The sequence below is a fragment of the Pinus tabuliformis genome, chromosome 5_2, assembly GCF_031772625.1.
Source record: "Pinus tabuliformis cultivar Carrire ecotype Pingquan chromosome 5_2, CPIR1, whole genome shotgun sequence".
Lineage (NCBI taxonomy): Eukaryota > Viridiplantae > Streptophyta > Pinopsida > Pinales > Pinaceae > Pinus > Pinus tabuliformis.
In genome coordinates this window covers 814,141,595-814,159,607 of record NC_142306.1, presented here as the reverse complement: position 1 = coordinate 814,159,607, position 18,013 = coordinate 814,141,595, and the positions used below count along the sequence as shown (strand labels likewise).

The window sequence follows — 18,013 nt, the reverse complement described above, 5'->3', positions numbered from 1 at the left end:
AAGCCCAAGCAAGAGCAAGAGCAATCACCGAAGATTGTTGGAAAAAGTCAAAAGGCTTCATAGGTTCCTCATCGCACTTCTCCGCTGAAGACAAGCTCTGTGAGAACTCTGACTATCACAGATGGAAGATGTCTCTTGATCTGACATTGGAAGAACAGGAAGTGTTGGACTATGTGAGAGGCAGAATTACATAGCCTCCATCAAATGCACTAACTGCTACAAGAAACAAGTACACAAAGGGTGAAGTCAAAGTGAAGAAGACCATTTGGGACTCTATTGACAAGCGCCTAGTGGCTTACGTTTATGAGGTGAACACCTTAAAGGAGATCTACGATAGACTGGTAAGATTTTTTAAAGTTAGTGTTGCAAATCAAGTTTTGTTCCTCAAGAATAAGCTAAAGGATATTAAGAAAGGCAAAGACGAGGATTTTCAATCCTACTTCTTGAGGATCACTGAGATCAAGAATGATCTCCTATCAATTCGAGAAGTCATTGCTGACCGGGAAATGACTATCACTACTCTTGGAGGGCTCCCATCCGAATGATATGTATTTAGAACCACTCTTCTCAACAATGATCGAATTCTGGGATTTGAGGAATTGATGGCAAGATGCATTCAAGAAGAGACAAGGATGGTAGAGCAAAAAATGCCTTCATTCAAAGGCAACCCCACTGCTTTCTCCTCTCATGCTAAAAGGAGAAATAATTCTGGGTCTAAATTCAAAGGAAAGGCCAAATCAAAGGGTGGAAGAAAGGGAAGATGCTTCACTTGCAATAAATTTGGCCACTATGTGAGGGAGTGTCCAAATAGGAGGGACACATCTCATGACGATGATCAAAATCACTCTCGGGGCAAATCCAACCACAATAAAAGGAATCGCAGGTTCAATGGCAAAGGAAAGAGGAATGACGGAAATCAAGGAAATGGTCAACCCTCCAAGAAAGCAAGGAACTCCAGGTATGAATCAAATGTTGTTAACAATAAGCAAGATGAATATTATCTGATATTGACCCTCTCCACTACCTCTCCTCCGAACTCGTTGGGCAATTGGCTTATTGATAGTGGTGCCTCTAGGCACTTCACCGGTTACAAGGAAGCTCTCTCTAATCTGATAGAGAAGGAGACAAACTTGGAGATTATTCTTGGAGACAATTCCACCTATCCCGTAAAGGGTGTAGGGAATGTTACTCTTCAATTAAATCAGGGTAACACAATTCATTTGCAAGAAGTCCTATATGTACATGATCTCAAGAAGAACCTAGTGTCCATTTCGGCAATGGAAGGCAAAGGCTAAAGCTGGCCTTCATCGATGGCAAGGTACGTGTGTGGAAAAAGAGTTTTAAAGATGCTTTCACTCTTGGGTTTCGGGTTGACTCTTTATATCAAGTTGGAGGAAGTTGGGAGTCATGTCTTGTGACACAACTCTTTAGTCTGAACTATGGCACCGAAGGTTTGCCCACCTTCATTATAAGGTTCTACCCGATGTGAGACAAATGGTGACTGAGATGCTTGAGTTTAAAGTAGAGCAAGAAGGTGTATGTCTGGGGTGTGCCGAAGGAAAACTCAAAAGGGGACCATTCCCCTCAAGCCATAGCAATACCTTTGACATTTTGAAGTTGGTTCACTCCGACATATTTGGTATGATGCCTGTGAACTCTTTGGGAGGATATTTATATTATCTCGCTTTTACAGATGATTATTCTTGCAAGACTTGGATATACCTCTTGAAAAAGAAAGATGAATTGTTCTCCTGGTTCTGTCACTTCAAAGCCTTGATCGAGAATCAAACCGAGAAGAGAATCAAGATCTTAAGGACTGATAATGGGACCGAGTATGAATCCAATGAGTTCCATGAATTTTGCAGAGAAGTTGGCATTAAGAGGGAGACCACAACACGATACACTCCTGTGCAGAATGGTGTGGCGGAAAGGAAGAATCGTACGATTTTGGAAGCTATTCGTTCCATGCTCCATGATCCAAGGAATTCGAAGTTTCCATGGTCCGAAGTTGCGAATACCGCAATATATGTTCAAAACCGATGCTCTCTCCAAGCATTGGATTCCACAACTCCCGAAGAAATGTTCACTGGTAAGAAACCTGATGTCTCTCATTTTAGAATTTTTGGAAGTCCTGTATATTTTCATGTGCCAAAAGAGAAGAAACAAATTGGGTGTATTTGGAAAGAAGGGAATCTTTGTGGGCTATAGCGAAACTTTTAAGGGCTATGGAATCTATGTGGCTGGTCAAAGGGAAGTCGAGATAAGTCATGATGCCACCTTTGATGAAGATATGGCTCTTAGCAAGGTTGACAATCTTCCTATTCTGAGGAAAGATAAAGAAGCTGACACCGGGAAGTCAGATGAGAAGGAAGATGAGACAATGCCCGATGTGGAAGAACTTATGGATCCCATTGATCCCCCTCCGCAAGAACCTTCCTCAGGGCTTAGGGGGACACTTGATGATGCTGAAGGACACATTGCACCGAGAGGGACTTTCCGTGAAAGAAAGAAGCCGACTAGGTATCAGGGATACTTGACCATTATGAGCAACATCATTTAAAATGAGCCTTCATCGTTCGAAGAAGCCGTGAAGCATCAAGTATGGAAGAATGCTATGAATGAGGAATACAAGTCCATCATGAAGAACGATGTGTGGGATGTGGTCCACAGACCCCATGACAAAATTGTTGTCGCCTCGAAGTGGCTTTACAAAATAAAGCATGGAGCCGATGGGGGTGTTGAAAAGTATAAGGCTCGTTTTGTTGCTTGTAGCTTCTCTAAAAAGGAAGGTGTAGACTATGATGATATATTTGCGCCTGTTGTTCAATACACCACCATCTGCTCGATCATAGCCCTTGCTGCTTCGCAAGGATGGAACCTACATCAGATGGATGTCAAGACTACGTTCTTGCATGGTTCGATTAAAGAGGAAGTCTACGTGGAACAACCCGAGGGGTTTGAGATTCATAATCGGGAATCTCACGTATGCAGGTTGAAGAAAGCCCTCTATGGGCTGAAGCAAGCACCCCGAGCTTGGTATGAGAGGATTGATAGCTACCTAATGAAGTTGTGATTCACTAGTAGCGAAGCCGATCCAAACCTTTACTTTAAGGTTGAAGATGATAAACCTCTCATACTGGTGCTGTATGTTGATGACCTCTTTCTGACAGGTGCAGACCCTCTCATTCACAAATGTAAGAGGGAGTTGGCTTCCGAATTTGAGATGAAGGACCTAGGATTGATGCACTATTTCCTAAGGCTGGAGGTCTGGCAAAAGCTAGGAGAGATTTTCCTATCTCAAGGAAAATACGTAGTGAAGATATTGGAGAGAATCAGAATGGTGGACTGCAAGCCCGTGACTACCCTGATGGAGCTTAACTTCAAGAAGTTATGTGGAAGTGCTGCCAGACCTGCTTTGGGAAATGCTACTGAGTATTGTCAACTCATAGGAGCATTAATGTTCTTAGTGAACTCATGTTTGGATATTTGTTTTGCAGTCAACATGTTGAGCCAGTATATGGTTGAGCCTCATCACTCACATTGGATTGGTGCCAAGAATCTACTGAGATATCTTTGAGGCACAATCACTCATGGGTTGAGATACAATACCGGAGATGTGAGGCTACATGGATATTCAATGCTGATTGGGCAGGCAGTGTGGTGGACCAAAAGAGCACTTCCGGGTGATGTTTCTCCTTGGGTTCTACCTCGATCTCCTGGTTGAGCAGGAAGCAAAGTCGGTGGCTTTGAGCACCGCTGAGGCAGAGTACATTGCTGTGAGTATGGCCTCCTGTGAGGCTGTCTGGTTGAGGAAGCTCTTCAGTGAGCTGTTTGGACATACATTGGATACTACCGTGATCCTTTGTGACAACCAGAGTGGGATTCGTTTATCCGAGAATCCCGTATTTCATGATCGCTCCAAGCACATCGATATCAGGTACCACTTTATCCGGGATATGGTACAACGAGGAGTAATAAGGCTCCATCATATCGAGACAGATGAGCAGGTCGCCGACATTCTGACAAAGCCCATGGGAAAGGTCAAATTCTTGACTTTCCAAGAACGACTGGGAGTCGTTGAGAGACCCTCTTATGAGGGTCCTGTATGATGCATACATTGAGCTCTGGGAGCTCTGGGGGGCTTGGGGTACTTCTTGGAGCGATGAACGACCATAGGGTGACTCACCCTCCCTAGTGGTGCGTTGCGTACAAGGTGAATAGTTCAACCTTCCCCTGTGATACCCCGTGGCGATATGTAGGTAGGATGAGTGGTTCATCCTTCTCCTGCTGAGACATGCTACCCATGCAGTCTAGGACTCATGGGAAGTACCTCTCATCTGGCCCAATGAGTAGGGAAATGAGGATAGGGACCATAGTAGTACCGATGGACACATCGTGTATTTAGTGTACTCCCTATGCTAGGATGACATTGATCTGGGATCAATTGGAATTGAATTTGGGTCAGTAAGAGTGATCTAACTCACTCCCTTTTGGAACTAATTTGGGATCAGTAAGAGTGGTATGAAACACTCTCTTCATTGGGACTGACTTCGGGTCAGTAAGAGTGCTATTGGGCACTCTCTTTTATCTGGGATTGACTTCGGGTCAGTAGGGGATGGTATGTTACATCCTCAATCATTTCGTCTTCTTCATAGTTCAACATAGCAGAGGAGAGCAGAGGAGAGCAGTGCAGGGCAGTGCATTTGATGGTAGAGATAGTACTGACAGACAGATGGATTAGCAGATGGAGTTCTCCCTAGTTGAGAGGGAGTGTTAAAATTGGCAACTAGGGCCAAACTCCATGTGGGTCATCTTATTTATGGCAGTTGATATTTTTCTTGGATTCCTCATCGAGAGGTGTAGGATTGATCTAACGATCATTTGATTCCGACATGTATTCATGGAGATATGAATTTATTTGTATTTCTTGACAATCTGTCAAGGTCGGCCAACAAGATAAAGTGTGTGGCACACCCCCAGCTAAACCTCAACGTTGCATATAAAGGAAGGAGACATTGTGCCTCATTTCACCATCACTCATCTCTTCATCTTCTCTCTCCTAATATGATTGGGCAAGCGTAGGAGCAACTAAGCTCTCACACGTGCTAGAAGGAGGACAAATTTTTGTTTTTAGGGTTGCGTTGACTTTCAGGGCTGCATTGACCAAGGTGTAGGGCTGCTGATCGTTGACCGAGCTGCTGGGGGGTGCATTGACCTAGTGTTGACCAAATCTGAATTGCACATTTCTGTTTTGGGTGCCACTTTGACTGCTTAGGGCTGACTGCAGGTTGTACTGTTCGTTGACTGCTGTTTGACTGTTGACTCAAGGCTATTTTGAGTCGCTTATCTTTGCTGTTGAAGACCGAGTTCTTCAAGGTTGATTTGAGGTCAAATTGGCGCTGTTTGACGAACTTTGACTTTGCTGGTTGGTGTTATATTGCTGCTGATATAAAATCACAAATTTGTTATATTGTACTATCTCTCTCTCTACTGAATTATTGAAGAATATAGAAGAATTGATCAATGGGTTTCCTCGCATTGGGGTTTGTCCTTGGCTAGCTGCCACATCTTGTGTCTCTTGTCTTGGCTTGTCTTCTGTCGATTTTATTTATGTTCTATCAACATTTTACTTATATGTTAATGTGGTTGCTATACTGAGAATTGACATTGGGCTAATAAGAAGAAATTGAAGTAAATTGCTCTAAGCATAGAACATACCATAATTTATCAAGTAACCATTCCACCTTGAACATGATTGGCAAATGGATATCATTGGCATGCATCCACCCTTACTGCAATCAACTGAAATGAATTGAATATTGCCCGCCATATTGAAATATTATGCCGAGGATTGAATGGATACCTCACCCAATCATCCAAAGATTAAGGTGTGATATATTTATGGATAATCACCTTCGTCCATAGACTATGAGTGGAAAGAAGTCGCCAACCACACTTGGAAGCGAGTGCTTTTGAGAATAGAAAGATGTTTTTGAGACCCCAACCCCAAAGGAATTTTGGAACTGCCAATTTGCTCGACCGATTCCAATGGCAAAATAAATTGTTCCTTAGAACCTTCCCATAGAAATTTAAAGAAAAGCCTCTGAACTTTCTGCAGAATGCTCTCAGGTATCGAAGCCAACAACATCTAATAGACAGGAATTGCGTCCAGAACAGATTTTACTAGAACCAATCTGCGTGCATGTGATAACCATCGAAAGCACCAACATGGGAGCCTTTTCTCCAGCTTAGCCAATAACAGGGTTGCGGGGGAGCCCTCCCCCCCCTCTTGCTCCCGTGGATGGAGCATTTTCGTGCGCGCGCTCCCTAGAAAAAACTCTCCCTACCTTTTCGGCAGCGTTTAGCCTTTTTTTGCAGTAATGTTCCAAATGCAATTTTTTTCAAAGAAACAAATAAGTTTTGAGTGGGGCGACTTAATGATCAAGCCTATGGCCCTGTTATTGATATGTGATTCATGGTAATGTTAAATTCTTAAAGTAAAAGTGACATTCTCCTTAATCTTCATTTTCATCCTTTTACTTAAATTTGTAACATTAGCATGAAATGACTCAGGATGTTTGAGAGTGGTTCCGACCTCATTGGATTTCATATGGAGAAATTTAAATCAAAGCCTCTGAACTTTCTGCAGAATGCCCTTAGGTATCGAAGCCAATGACATCTAATATATAGGAATTGCGTCTAGAACAAATTTTACTAGAACCAATCTGCCCGCATGTGATAATCACCTAAAGCACCAACATGGGAGCCTTTTCTCCAGCTTAGCTAATAACCATTGCCAGTCGACTTTGTCATAACAATTTGGTTTTAAGTGGAAACCCAAATATTTAAATCTTGTATTCAACTCCAAAATTTCAAAGGGGAAAATAGAGCAGATATGACCAATCTCCTTCTATTCCAAGTTATGAACAACAATGGAGGACTTCCTAGCATTGATCACTATTCTTGTCACAGAACCAAACAGGGCCAAGATCTCAACCACTTTATCCATATCACGTGCTGAACCATTGCAAAAAATTAGTATGTCATCAACAAATAATAAGTGAGCGATTGATAACAGCTGGACAATAACCACACCTTGAAAATTCTTTATTCTAACAACATCCTTAATCATAAGACTAAGTCCTTCAATGACAAGTAAGAACAAAAGTGGAGATAAGGATCAACCCTAAGAAAGACCACAATGAGCTTGAAAGAAGTTTTAGGCAGATCCATTAATCAAGACATCAAAGGGGATAGAAGTTAGACAACCCATGATCCAATTGATGAAATGAATATCAAAACCCACATGTGTAAGAAGAAGTCTAATAAAAAACCAACTAACATGATCATACGCCTTAGAGAGATCTACTTTAAAAACAACACGCTTTAACTTCAACAAATTAACACTGTGTAAACTCTCCTGAGCCACCCTAATGGCATCATGGATCTGGCGCCCAGCAAGAAACCCAAATTTCTCTTGAGAAATAACCTTAGAAAGTATAGGCTTTGATTCTACGATCAATCACCTTAGATATAAGCTTATATACATAGTTGCACAAGGACATAGGGATAAAATCCTTGAAAGACATAGGATTGTCAACCTTAGGAATGAGGGCAATGAAGGTCGAGTTAAAGGCAGGGAAGACTCTACCTTCATGATGAGAATCATTTACTACCCAAAGCAAGTCCGAGCCAATAAACTTGAAAAAGGATGAGAAAAGTTCTGCAACCCAACCATTAGGGCCCAAACTCTTATATTTTTAGAAACTAGCTAAGGCTGCTTTTAACTCCCTTTCTATGACATCCCCCATCAACTCCTGATTCTCATTATCATCCACAAAGCGGGTGAAGGGTAGTGCTACCCAAATAATCTCAGCGATATTAACCCCCAGAGGTTCATGGAAAATATTTTGGAAGTGAGATATGCCCATATCTGCAAGGCCTTCAAAATTTGAAACATCACTACCCTCCTCATTCGATATGACCCAAATAGTGTTTTGAATTTTTCTGCCTTTAGCATAGGCATGAAAAAATTTAGTGTTCTCATCATCACTATCTAACCATATTGCCCTGCTTTTGAGATGCCATGTCTCTTCTTTTGCCAGGATCTCCTTCCTCCTAGACACAAGTTTGTGATATTCCTCACGGGACTCCTATGACCGAAACCCATCGGACCCCAAGTCAGAGAAAGCCTCGATCAAAAGTTCAACTAGTAATTTCTCCTCCTCCCGTTTATGAATAGAACCAACCCAATCCTTTGCCAAAGATTTAATATATTTAAGATTTTGTTCAAATTGACTGGGACAATAAACACCAAGTCTGCCATCATAAGGGCGCCAATTTTGCTTAAGAAAAACTGTGAAATCCTCATCTTTTAGCCAACTAGCATTCATTTGAAAGGGGCTAGTAGGCTTATGAGAATTTCCTTTGATCTTGAAAAATATTGGGCAATGATCCAATATATCACCAAAGCCAACCCATTGCCTGATAAGTGCAAAATTTTGAGGGGTAGAATCAACCACCAAGAACCAATCAAGCCTCAATCCTCCCCCACCCTTTGATTACTCTAAGTGGGTTTCAACTGAGTAGTGGCAATATCAATTAAACGAAGAAATCTGGTGCAAAAAGAAGTCGGTGAGGGGGTCAACCCTTGCAACGCGGACCCCATGACTCCACAATGCCCAAAGAGAAGTTTAAATCACCACCAACGATCAAATTCATAGACCTCAGAAAAGAGTTATCATATAAAAAAATCCCAGAAAGCAACCCTATCATCATGCTGACCATATATATTGATAAATGTGATCATATGGTCTAATTCCAACATATATCCCTCCCACCCCAACCCGGATTGAACACTACAAAAATTGAGAGCCTGAATCTTATAGACATCCCAGCCTAGGGCCAAACCTCCATAATGACCACAAACATCAATAACAATAAACCGTCAAGAAGGGAAAGAGGATTAGAGGATTCTAAGTATTGGATGATGCAGTCTCCCTCGCCTAGGGTTTCTTGTAGAAAGATCACATCAAGACATTCCATAAGGAAGTGTCTCTTTAAAGGCAGTTTTTTGGGATTGCTGGTTGACCCACGACAATTAAAAGATAATGTCTTGATAAGGGAACCTCTTGAAGGGCTTTCATTGCTCTAATTGCCCGATCAATAGATGATTGCCAACCGTGTCTCTTTAAAGGCAGTTTTTTGGGATTGCTGGTTGACCCACGACAATTAAAAGATAAAGTCTTGATAAGGGAACCTCTTGAAGGGCTTTCATTGCTCTAATTGCCCGATCAATAGATGATTGCCAACCCGAAGCCAGTTCCACACAGGCCTTGGCTTTGGCCAAAGAAATGTTTGATTTCTTCCCCCATGCCTTACTCGAAGATTCATGCAGCGAAATCTTGCCCAAACCGCCAGAAGGGACCCCAATACTCGAGATCACCAAATGAAATCTCACATTTTGAAGAATATCAGCATCCCACGAATCCCCAGAACAACCAGATAAAATAGAGGCCCATGAAGAAGTATAGCCTTGAGACCCATAAGGTAAAGGGCAAGGAGCCTTTTGAAGTGGAGGATAAATAACAGGCATAGAAGGTTTCCTAGAACTTGCCACCAAACACATATGGAGCCCAAAATTCAACGAATCATTGCATATACCAATATATAAATTTTCAAAGGGTAGGGAAATCAAATTACACAGATCTAATGAAACAACATGTGACAAATCAATCCTTGCCGCATGACTCGACGATGAAGCCTCTAACAACGGCCTCGAGTGAGACACCATCATCGAACTAGGAATGGTTGATACGGTTGTCATAGGATCCTACGCCCAACCACTGTCAATTGAGGGTTCCACAAGGACAACACCTGAAACCTCCCCTTCAGTCTTCTTCTTCTTGGATAATCGCCTCATTGGAAAATATCTTGAATGGAAGGTTGTAGTTATTCACCAAGTGACCGAATTTGTGATACCTCCTACAATGAAAAGGAAGCCTTTTGTAATCCAAATCTTGTAGCCACACCTCTCCCTTCACAATGTTCATTGTGGCATGAAGCTTTTTATGCAGATCCAGACACACCAACACCCTAGCAATTGACTTATCACAAGTCTCACAGAAAGAATAATTCGCATCCAGAAAATGACCCAAGCTATTTCCCAAATTTGTAAAGCTTTGGGTATTTAACCATGTAGGCTATAGTCATTTAAAAAACAAGAAATTATTATTTAATGTTTTTTATTTTATTTATTATTGATGAAATATCTGGGTGGATCCATCCGAATTGATCACATTCAATCGGCTTATTAGCAGAGCCTAACCCTTAGTGCGTTAAGGAGAATTGACCTCATGACCTCCCATTAGCAAGGTGCTTTAACGATGAGAACTCGACCAATTGAGGTAACCCTCGGGGCTAATTATTATTTAATGTTGCTTAGGGAACATTAGATAATAAAAGTAAAATTTGGGGCAAATGGAGTGAAACTTGCAAGTCAATGAAAATTGAATTTAGTAGGAAAGAGAATCTATAAAAGGAAGGAAGGAGAGTCATTATTATCATCATGGATTGTTATTCTTTCTGATTTTGGGCTGGGGCTCTTGGAAGGTTTTAAGACCCTTTTCTCTGATTGGTTTTGGCGGTGAAGGATTCCACCCTAGCCAATCCTCCTATCTTTCTTGCTACAGGACCAAATTCTGGCCGAGTTATAATTTGAGGCAGCAAAAGGCTGAGATTTATCTATTTGTGGCAACAAATTACCTTTATGGGGGAAGGAGTGACTTCCTGAGGCAGCAGTTTGACTTTCTGGGGTAGCGAGTGTCTCTTGAGGTAGCAGACTGACTTTCTGGGCAACAGATGTCTTCCTGAGGCAACAATATGACTTTTCTAGGGAAGTGAGTGTAAAAATGAGACAGTAGACTGCCTTTTTGGGCAGCACATGTCTTCCTGAGGCAATAATCTGATTTTTATGGGGCAACAAGTGCCTTCTTGAGGCAACAAGACTGACCTTCTGGGCAATGAATGTCTTGATAAGGAAACCATTTGACCATCTGGGTAGTGAAAGGCCAAGAATCTTTCCTTTGATGCGTTGAGTGCGCAAAAGGGTCACGATCATGAGATAGTGAAGGATTAAGGGTAAATTTAGTCGCATTAAATAATTTAAATACTTAGCTAACAATGGGGAATAAGGGTGCAAGGCGACAACAAGGCCTGCGGATATGATTTTGTGGTAGCAAAAGGGGCGACTATAATTTGTAAGCTTAAAAACCATGTTTTGATAACCCTACTGAAAGACTATTGATCTTTGTAAGTTTATGATTTGTGTTGAACCAGTCCTATGTTATAGTGTTTGCTGGTGGAATCAACTATTGTTTAAATTCTTGTTTATACTTCTTGTGCATGTAATAATCGTCAGCGTTTTATAGATTGAAGAAGTGCTGCAAAACTATTATAAGATACAACTCTGTCATGTGTTTATTTGAAACCCTAAGTCAGAATTGAACTCTCAGGGTAATTCCTTTAAGAGGAATATTACAATGTTATTAGAGCTTCCTTATGCTCCTGGAGGATAGGGAAGCTGTTACAGCAAGGAAAAAGAATGGGACCCACAGTTCAGTCATGGCAGATAGAGAAGAGTAGCCACTAGAGATTAAACCGCTTTGACATCTTGGGGGAACTAGCAAGAGGGCAACAAAAAATGGCACAAGGGAAACAACAAATGGCTCAACTAATGGCATTGGGACAACAACAGATGGCCCAATTTCTTACCCAGATTTTGGCAAATTTGAGTAATGTGGGTAACAATGGTGGTAATGGATCTAACGGAGGTATCGATAGCCTAGCAGAAAGTAGCTATATTCATAGTCCTGGTCCTTTTAACATCTATGCACAAACTAACACAGTGGCAACCTGTAGGAGGACCCCTAGACCTCTACTACCCCAGTGTCTAGATGGCCAGGGAGCTGTAAACCAAAGACCTATAGAATAGAATGAATATTCTTCACAATATTTTTCAGAGTATGTGTCATTGGGAGAGGATGTTTGAGTAGTTATTTACCTTTATGGAGTTCAATAACATTAAAGACATAAACAGACCTAGGGATCATAGTAGGGGCACATAGTAGAACTTTGATCTACTGCACAAGGTTGCGAAACTGTCCATCTTTTCTTTTGATGGGTCATCAACATACTTGCCAAGGTCTTGTGTACAAAAGTTAGACACTTACTTTCAACTTACCCCAATGTTGGAAGCAAAGGCCATTAAATTCGTGCCCTTCATTTGGAAGGAGAAGCTCATGAATGGTGGTACCACAGATTGGTCACCTGGGGACATTCTAGCATCACTTCTTATGTGGACTTCACACATATTGATAAACCAATTTGATAGGAAAGATCCAGTGATACACTTTAGGGAGCTAGCACAACTCAAGCAGATTGAAACACCAAATGTCTGCATTTCAGAATTCCAGCTCAAGAGGTATCTGTTATGGTGACAGACATATCTAAATAAAGGCTGATCATGCTCTTCATAGAAGGTTTAGTGGAACCCCTGTGTGGCTGTGTCAAGGCCATCAAACCAACCACCTTACAAAATGCCATCACTAGGACACGAATCATGGAAGATGTAGTGCCTAAAGCTAAATATACATCCAAACCACCCATCACTCAGAAGAAAAGAGATAAGAAGCCATTTCAGAGAGAGTCGGTTGGGAAGGACAGGTTGGATGACGAGACTTGGGTTGAGTTGAGAAGGAAGAAACTCTGCTAAAGTTGTAAGGGAAAAGTCCACCATATTGAGGTGATGTTAGATAGCGGTGATGAAGAAGATACAAGTCCAACACCAAGCAGTGAGTCTAACAACTCAGAGGGGGAGTAGTCCCATGGGGAAGGCAAAGGGGATGAGAGACCTTGTACGAGAATTAAGGGTGGTACTATTGCCACTCTTTGTAGACTCCCTAGATACTACATCTTCAGTATAAGGGGGGTCATACAAGGAGAATGAGTCACAACTTTGGTCGATGGCGGGGCAACTCACAACTTCATTGATGCAACTTTGGTGGCAAAGAGAGGTATTCCCACATAAGAGTTTGAGGGCTTTAATGTTGTGGTGGCTGATGGGTACAACATGACATGCACACAGAGGATTCCACACTTGAATGTGACACTAGGCAATTACACATTTACTGATGACTTCTATGTAGTAGATCTTGCAGACACCAATGTTGTATTGGGGGTACAATGGTTATACTCGTTGGGGAAGTTCTCAATGAACTACCAGGTAATGGAGATGGAATTCAGGGTCTTAAATACAATAAGATAATGTCGAGGGGTATGTCTAATGGTGCTCCTCGAGCTGTATCAACTATGAGAATGGAGGCTATATTTAGGTATGGAGATATAGCTTGCGCAATAGATTGTCTAATTACACGTCAGAAGTCGTCAGATAGCAACCAACAGACCTGATTTTTGGAGAGATTACCCTAGGGAGACCTCTTGACAGGGATATTACAGATTCCAGAAAGGTTAGGAAAAGATGCTGTAGAGCTGCAAAACTTCTCCTTTAAAGACAATGCTATATATGATCAAGTCGACGTTGAAATGGAGATGAAACCTCGTGTTAAAGGTTTTAATTTCGAAGACAAACGCCTCATGAATGGACATTTGCAGCAGGAGCCGCATGCAAATGTTTTTCCCATGTTTTTCTGTATTTTGGCCAATTTCCAAACTGCAGCCCTTGAAGAAGATGAAGAGACTGGTAAAATCAATTACGAAGTTGAGTCACCAGATGAAGCAGCTTTTGTTGTAACAAGGGAGCTTGGCTTTGAATTTTTCAAATGTAAACAGATAAGTGTTATGTTGCATGAACCAAGTCTAACCCTTGACCAAGTAGAGAGAGTACATAATCTTAAATGTATTGGAGTTTCATAGTGCTCGTAAAAGAATGATTGTGATGGTAAGCAATGAGGAGGATCAATTGTTTCTATTTTGCAAGGGTGCAGAGTCCAGACACTGTCATTTTTGAAAGATTGTCAAAGAAGCAAGGAAGAGAGTTTGAGGAAGCCACAAGAACTCATATAAGCAAATATGCTGATGCTGGGTTTAGAACCATGGCAATTGCATACGTGCTTGATGAAGAGAAGTACAAAGTCTGGAATGAAGAATTTATAGAGGCTATAAATATTGTTAGTGCAGATCAGGATGCAAAAGTGGATGCTGTCACAAACAATTGAAAGGGAATTGATTCTTGTTGGTGCAACTGTTGTCAAGGACAAACTGCAGAAGGGGGTTCTTTAGTGCATTGATAAGATAGCATAGACTGGTATTAAGGTATGGGTTTTGACTAGAGATAAATTGGAAATTGCCATCAATATTGGATTTACATGCAGTTTTATGAGACAAGGAATGAAGCAAATACTGATCACATTGGTGTGTGAAACCCTCTTATTTGTTGGGACAAATGATCCCTTGCCACACAGTGATTCGATTGCTAAAGTCTATATAGCTAAGTCACATGACATGAGGACACGAGACACGGAGGACACGTAAATACGAGTATTCAATACGAAACGCAGCGACCTGGAAACAGGACACGGGGGACACGTTTTATATATATATATCGAAATATAATTTTTTATCCATATTAAATTGCAGGTTGCAGCTTATCTAATCAAATTAAAATATAATTACTTCTCAAAGTTCATAGTTCACTTTAAAAAAATAAATAGAATCAAAATTTACTATTTAGAAATTAGAATGTGATATGCTTGGTCTTGATTGTTGAATATTCAATGTTCATGTACAACTTACAAGCACATAAGAAAATAACTGAAGTCTAATCCTATTGATTTCCTCCGCCCCTCTTGCGAGAAAATGCCACAACTTTCTCTTTCCCTCTAGATGTAGATGTTGGTGCTGGTGGAGTTGGCAGTGGAGTTTGCTATGCTCTAGAAGCTGAAGAACTAGAAGTAGGAGTTATAGGAGGTAGACCACGTCCTCTACTGGTGGCAGGGGTAGCCTGGGCAGGGGGTGTCACCTGAAAACATTACAATCTTCCAAGCCTGAAATCCTGAAAAACTGATAAGCCTGCTGTATTTTGAATGAAATCTAAAATTCTATTTTCTCCATATGAAATCCAATGAGGCCGAAATCACTCTCAAACATCCTGAGTCATTTCATGGCAATGTTAAAAATTTAAGTAAAAGGATGATCTTCATTTTCATCCTTTTACTTTAAGAATTTAACATTACCATGAATAGCATATCAATACTAGGGCCTAGACTTGATCATTAAGCTACCCCACTCAAAAACTATTTGTTTCTTTCAAAAAAATTGCAGCTTATGCAGCCAACGTTTTCTACCAACGAAATACGCGTTTTCCAAATTCAGGACATGACAAAAACCGGTGAATACGTATTCCATTTTACAGGACACGATAAAAACCGTATTCGACACGTATTAGGGCCGTTTTCGTGTCCAATACGTAAAATACGGGACACGGGACCCTGGAGGACGTGTCCTGTGACTTAGCTATATAGGTGTACATACTCTACCCCAATACCTAGGTGCATAATGAGTTGCCATTCATGGAACCTCTTTACAGATCCATTTCTAGTTTCTTTCTATTAGGAGGCCTTCAGCCCTGAATGTTACGTTTGCTTCTACTTCATTACCTTCTGCCCCAGCGACCACTGGGACTCAGAAGCATGTTGGTGCCACCCACTATTACTCCCCAAGGTCCTATCAGTGCAGTCCACTGTCCAAAGAACGCTATTTGGCAGCACTTAGTGTTGATATGGATGTTGAGCAGGGTTGACTCCCTTGTTCCTTGTGGCAATGGCATCTTAGTTTAGGTTATGATCCTTTATTGGGTGCTGCTTCACTTCCTAGGGTTTTCCTTATTGAGATAACTGATGTGGATGCTTATTTTTATGTCATTTCTTTTAATGCTGCTCTTGTACTCACTTTTCATTTAATTTCTTGAAGGGGCGCTTGTTGTGCCCTTCTTTTGGTTGGCTATTAATGCTGGTTGTGCTCACTACTCTGTTTGACTTGTTTTGGTCTTTTGTGGATGCTAACACAAATTTCAATTTCAATTTCTGGCCAACATGTCTTCATTGAATGCTTTTAGGATTGCTATCCTTAGCCAGTGATTTAGTGTTCTTGTGCTTGAAGAGTTTGTTTTCTCAAAGACTATCAGATTATTGTGACATATCCCTTCAATTTTCTGCCAAGTTAACATGAAATACTTTATTGTAAAATCAATAATCTGCAAAATATTGCAATTTTTTTCTAGTATTTGTTCCTTATTTCACCGTAATTTTCACACTCTTGTTGTATGCACTTTTATCTTTAAATGTGTAACTTGTTTAGAATACTGTATTCAAACATCACTTCTTATACCTGCATCTTGAGTAGCAAATTATAATTGTTTTATTTATTGGTTCTATTCTGTTATTTCTAAACCAATTCTGCATCCTGATTGAAATTTTGTATTCTCATGGTGTGTTGATTCGGATCTTTGCTACGTAATTTTCCTCAAATTATCTTAGTCCTTTTTTGGGTAGTGCCAAGTTGCATATTCTGGGCTTTTGCATATCCTATACCCTATTGAAGAATAGGTTTTTTACATCACCGAAATTTGTTATTTAGAACTATTTTGTTATAGCAGTATGCCTGTTGCTGATTATTTCTTCTTGAGTTGCTTATTTCAGAAATATAGCTGGCCAACGATCTTTCAATTTGTGTGCTCGATGGACTATGGTTTATATTGGAATTTGTTCAAGGTGCCCGTTGTGTGAGCCATGAACAGGTCTGTCTTGGAGACGAGGTCTTCACACTTGTGAGGATGTTTATTAGAACCCCTATTTGACACAGTATTCTGTTCAAAGCTTTTGTGGGTATTACTTGTTAGAGGTATGTTCTGGTGGATATACTCTACTATTCTTTGGTGGTTAGAGATCATCTGTATATAGCAATTTTGAATCTTTGATACAGTTAGTTCCTTCCTGTACTCATATTCAAGATGCCAGCTTAAAGCTGATTAGACATGGAATGCTGCTTTTCCCTCCGGCAGACCTGGGCTGCAAATTTTAGTTCGTATATTGAAAACTAGGAGCGATGTAGGGGCTTCCCCAATGTTTCTCTTAACTGTCTTGATTCTGAAGAAGCTGTATAAGTAATGCTAAAATTGCTCTATTTTGATTCAAGCAAGGCTTTTCCAATATTGGTCTTTCTATATTTCCCTCCTAGAAATAGTTGCTGTCTAATGAAATTGTGGCATGTCCCAGTTTGTACTCAAGTTTAATAAATCTCTTGCTCAAAAATAAACCCAGAACATTTTCTACACACTTCGCCAAAGTGAGTCCTTATCGATGATATCATTATATTGCCCAGTAGAGGAAATGCCATCTGGCTTGGCATATTTTTCTAGTGGGAAACTTTTTTATGGCTGGCACTATTTATTTATATCTTATTAAGACAAAGAATCAATGTTGTATCTGATGGATTATTTAGTATTCTGTAAATTGTTTTATATGTTATGGTGGTTTAGCAATTTGCTGGATTGAAAACAAACCAGATAATTTTTGTGTACACACGTAATCTGTTGGTGAGCTTTGCAAGAGAATATGGGACTACCTTTAACAAGTAGCTCCTTCCTGTGGAAGAGGTGATGCTGTCAATCCTTAATGGAGATATTACCATGCTTCACCTGAGAAAAAACTGGCTTATGGATCAGATTTACCATCTATACCAGGCTACAATATATATTTTTTTAGAGAATGGATTTGCAATGTGTTCCAAAGTAGACATGTTGGCTCGTCACCTAAGTTACATGACACGAAGGACACAAGTAGGAGTATCTGACACAAGACATTGTGACACCCTGGGACATGACACAAAAGACACATTATGTGATATATATATATATATATATATATATATATAACAAAACAAAATTAAATGTCGGCTATAGATTAAACCATATTAAATGTAAAATGAATCGGTCAAA

At 40.5% G+C, this 18,013-nt stretch overlaps 1 protein-coding gene across 1 annotated transcript in view; it reads left to right on the top strand.

The window, feature by feature from the left end:
- LOC149161794 (uncharacterized) overlaps positions 1–17,210 on the top strand; it is a 43,191-nt gene extending 25,981 nt beyond the window's left edge. The window contains exon 3 of the mRNA XM_089437043.1: positions 16,716–17,210. The gene's annotated coding sequence lies outside the window, so the exon portion shown is untranslated. The remainder of the gene's footprint in view (positions 1–16,715) is intronic.
- Positions 17,211–18,013: the final 803 nt, after the last annotated feature.